This window comes from Vicugna pacos, chromosome 13 (assembly GCF_048564905.1).
Source record: "Vicugna pacos chromosome 13, VicPac4, whole genome shotgun sequence".
NCBI classification, from domain to species: domain Eukaryota; kingdom Metazoa; phylum Chordata; class Mammalia; order Artiodactyla; family Camelidae; genus Vicugna; species Vicugna pacos.
In genome coordinates, this window is record NC_132999.1 from 29009529 (window position 1) to 29014624 (window position 5096).

Consider the following 5096-nt stretch of genomic DNA (forward strand, 5'->3'; position numbering starts at 1 on the left):
GCAAAAAAAAATGTGACAATGAACATATGTATGTTCCTGTATAATTGAAAAATTATGCTCTACACTGGAATTTGACACAACATTGTAAAATGACTATAACTCAATAAAAAATGTTTAAAAAAACTGGGGTTGCAAATATAACTATGAATGGGAAAACTCATGCTCATAATTTAAAATTTTTATTTGCTTAAGAAGGCTATTAAATAGCAAATAAAAAAAACTTCTGATAAGTTGAGAAAGCGACTGTGGAGAAAAGAAAAAAGCGTCATGTTTTAGTACATTTCATGCACTTTCCCCCTTGCTTTTTGAACAAAAAGCCCCATGTGTTCATTTTGAAGTGGGCCCCACAAATTATCTAGTCAGTCTTGCTTATAATTTTCTTTTTACTTAAGCAGCTTGATTTGATTTCCTGTTATTTGCTAGCAAGAGTCTTAATTGATTTGGAAACTTTAGCTGAACTTTCCGGGGGTTTTAACTTTATACTTTGTTCTAACCATTATATTAAAGTAACTGGGAATGCGATGCAATGTAGAGAACACAGGCTTTTATAGATGTAGAAAAGAGGCTCAGAGAGGCTCACTAATTAGCTTAGCTTCTAGGGTAAAGTTTTAAGATTTCTTTACTTACTTGTTTATTTTCACAGGAAGTACTGGGGATTGAACCCAGGACCTTGTGTATGCTAGGAAGCATTCTACCACTTGAGCTATATCCTCCCCCCAGATCTAAGATTTGAATTCAGCTCAGTGTGACTCTAGAAAGTTCAGTAGAAGTTTCTATGATCATGGAAATATTCTGTATCTGCTCTGTTCAATATGGTAGCCACTAGCCACATAAGGCTATTGAGCCCTTGGACTGTGGCTAGTGCAACCAGAGAATTGATTTTTTTTCTGTGTAAAGCAGGACATTTATTCTCCTCATTATCTTAATATTTTAATCTCATTGCAGATTGATTAGTGTTTCCAGTGAAGAAGACTCTACCGAAGTAAGTTTAAGTGTGTGTGCTTGAACAAATCTAGTCCCAGATTTACACGGGTGTGGCTAGCAGTCCACTTATTTGATTCAATGGCTCAAGTGATGACAACATTGGTTTGATACCAGTGTCCTTGTCAAAGTCCTATATACATCCAGTGACCAGAAACTTTTTTCAGAGACTGCGATAGTTAATTTTATGTGGCAACTTGACTGGATCAGAGGATGCCCAGCTATCTGATCAAGCATTATTTTTGAGTGTGTCTGTGTGTTTCTGGCTGAGATTAACAGTTGAATCAGCAGAGTAAAGTAGATTGTCCTCCCCAGTGTGGGGAGGGGCATCCTTCAATCTTTTGTGGGCTTGAACAGAACAAAAGGGCAGAGAAAGGAGGAATTTGTCCCCTTTTTTCCTGCCTCATTACTTGAGCTGGGACAACTCGTCTCATCTTAGAGAACTGAATTTTACACTTTATTTCTTTTTCACTACTTTCACTTTAAATAGTGCTGCTGTATTGGTGTGCACAGATCCAGAACTGGTGTCCTTCCCCTGCACCCCAACACTTGATTGGATTCAGTTGCTGCCTATGGAGGGGCTGAACCGGTCACTGGTGCCCTCTGTTTCGAGGCTCTTTGGCAGAGTCTGGCACATAGTAGGTGCTCAACAGCAGCTGAGTGGTTTTGTAGGTGCTCCGGCCTGATTTCTACAGATGAGGAATCTAGATGTGGGTAGGGGGCTGGAAAGGGAAGAAGAAGGGGGTGTGAGAGTGCCTATCACCGAAGCATCACTTTACCCCATCCCCCAATGCAAACAACGGAGAGGACCAGCCTCAGCGGAGGTCGGACAGCCCCTCAGTGACTAACACTCACAGGAATCCACACCCAGTTGGGTTGGTTGTCCACAGAAACCTTCCGGGAAGGGCCCAGCCTACAGTGAACTGGGGAGACGTGTCAGGGAGGAGATTAAGGCGCCTCTGGTATGTCTCTGGAAAGCAGCCAACAAACCCAGAGCTGTCATCACCATAAACCCAGCTGGGAGCTCAGACAGCTCAACCTAAACTCACTTTGATACACGGTGGAGGGGGTGAGGCCCCAGGCCTGCTGGTTCCCAGAAGCAGCTCTCGGACCTCCAGCCTGGGCCCCTCTTTGAAACCAGCTCTCCTCTTGCCTCCCCGTTGACCAACACCCCCTTTCCTGAGTTAACTCCTGGCTTATTCAGGTCTCTGACTATATGACCCCTCCTACACCCACCCCTCCTATGCCTCCCGGGCTGAGTCGGCCCCTCTATTGACCCTGGGGAATCATTAATAATCAGCAAATACCTTGACCTTGCTAGTTTCCACCGTGGCATACCTGGCACAGCCCAACTGCAAACTCACTTCTGCAGAGTGGGGCAGCTGCCCTTGTGATTTGGGGCTCGTTTTTGACGACACTCTGTATCTTTTCTACCAATAATATCTTAATCCGTGCAGTTCAAGTCTCCCAGGAAGCATCTTCCGGGCGTCCTGCTGCCCAGCAGTTTCAGCTGCTCTGGAGGGCAACTCCTCGCTCCTTGGGGCCCCCAGCTCCCCCCAGTATACCCTCTAACTTTAAGAATGATCCATCAAGTTGTTTCAAATGACATGGTAACAAATGGAGACATTTTATTCTCACAGATTTTTACTTCCTTGTCACAGCCATTCACAAGGGAACTGGGGTTAATCCCAGGTGGTGACTGAGGAGGGGCCTGAGTTAGTGGGAGGAGGAGGGGTTGTTGTATCTGGGGTGATCAGGGAAGGCTTCAGGGAAGATGGGGCATTTGACCTGGGCCTTTAGAGACATTCCAGGCAGAGGAGATAGCACAGGCACGGGTGCTGAGACCTGCGAGAGGATGCCAGACTGAAGGAACTCCAAGTTGTTTGGATTATAGAAGCTGGAGGTAAAATGAGCGGGAGGAAGTTGTGTGCTGAAGGGGCGAGGTGAGCAAATACAAGCCCCTGAGGACCTCACACACGTCCCTAAGGAGCAGGGACTTCATTCTGGAGGCTAGAATGTTCCAGAGTGTGTTCCCCAAACCCCAGACCCATGGAATTCTCTGCTCCAGAAGAGAACTTTGCTTCTGTACCCACTACTGGAAGACTTCCTCCAAAATGTTAGTTTTGTAAAGGCTCTGCTAAAATGAATAGTAACTGCCTGTGAGTGTCTGCAAGGCACCAGGCAATGCTCTAAGCGTGTAGCACGCATCACTGTTTTTGACCCACATCACAACCCTATAAACTAGGTACTATTGTGTTATTCCTATTTTATAGAGAGTTTAAGAAAGTTTATAGAGTGGTTATGGTCACATAGCTAGTAAGTGATAGAGCTAAGATATGAACTTGAACAGTCTGACTTTCCTGAGCAAAGAACAGGCTTAACTTTGTTTCATCCAGCTTTTTTTAATTATGGAAAAAATGTTTTTCATATCTAGTAACATTGTAAGGCCATTGATTCTGTGGGCAATGGGCACTATTAAAGAGTTCTTATCCAAGAGCCTTTCTTTTTGATTTGCAAATATCCTTAGTAAACTCATTATCAGTCCCTTACACTTTAGTGTGAATTAGCCCTCGCTTAGAGCCCCTCAGTTTTCTTATAAGCTCCCTGAGGGCAAGTACTGTATCAACTCATTGCTGTGTCCCTAGTACCCAGGAGGGGTGACAAGGGATGGTGCTATAAGAATATTTGCCTGAATGAGTTGTAACTTTCCCTGTTGAAGACAGTGGGAATGATGGATAGAAAGGCCTGGAGTCTGGAAGGCAGGTGGTGGTCGTGTTGGAGTGTGAGGGACAGGAGGCAGAAATGATTGTGGGGGCCCCATGGGAATCAGAGTCTTGGAGCTGAAGTGGAAAGCAAGATTCACCTACTTCATGGCATGACTAAAGGCCAGGCCTGGACATTGGTTGAAATGCAAATCCAAATATCTACTCAGAATGGTTTCCCCTCTAGACAGTAATTAAACCACCTGGTTAATTGGAAAATGAGGCACTTGTTGGAGCTGAAGGAAGAAAAACTCAGACTTGTAGAATCCCTTCACCCAGAAAGCTACTGGCAGTGAGCAGGGGATTTAGAAGACTGACTTGTTGAACTGAGGGATCCTTAGAAAACACCTAGGCTGTTTCTGTCATTCTAAGGAAGGCAAGACTGAGGTCCAGAGAGGGCAAGTTCACAGAGCTGGTTAAATTGAGACTGGAACCCTAGGGTCCCCTCCCAGTCAGCGGCTCTGCCCATGGCTTCAGGGCCTGCACCCTGGTCCCCTCCACCCGGAGCCCCCATCCTCACTCTGCTGTTCGTTGGCTCTGTCCTCTCTGTCAGGAGAGGCCAACTTGTGCACACCCCGCCCTACCACAGACCCACTGCGCTCCCTGCTGCCACCTGACTGCCCCTAATGAGATTACAGACTCCCAGTGAAACGGACGAGAGTTAATTCCCTCTGGCTTTAAAGGGCAGGCCAGGCCACAAGAAACAGCAAAAACAAAAACAAATAAACAAAACCCCTTTCTCTAAAACAGCTAAATGTAGAAGATGATCCTAACAGCCCTTCCCCTCCTTGGCACACTGCAGTTCACCACTGCTTTCACAAGCATTCTCTGGATGGAACGCCGCACCAGCCCTAAGGAAAGAAATGCTATTTTTATGTCTGGTTGGTGGGGGACCCTGAGGCACACTGTGTGCTTAGATGGCTTGTCCAGGATCACACAGCTAGTAAGTGGCAGAGCTAGGACTTGAATGTAGGTCCTTAGGGCTCTGTCATCTTTAAAAATAGCAAGCCCTGAGAACCTACAGGGTTCCCAGCTTCAGGCTTAACTAAAGCAGCCCTGAAATATACACATCACAGGGGGTGGCAGAGCCCAAACTGGAGCTCCGGTCCACTGGACTCAAAGCCTACATTCCCCATGGTACTGGGAAACATCTTTGAACCCATCCACCTATTCATGTGGTGGAAACCAAAGCAACGCAGGCCTGAATTCCACTCTGCCTCTTGCTAGCTCTGTGACCATGGCCAAGGGACCCTGGCTCCTGGGTCTCAATCTCCCTTTCTGTAAAATGAAGGTTGGAACTCTAGGGTTGTTGGGAAGATTCCCGAGGGTTCGCATAGGGAATGCAACTAGAGC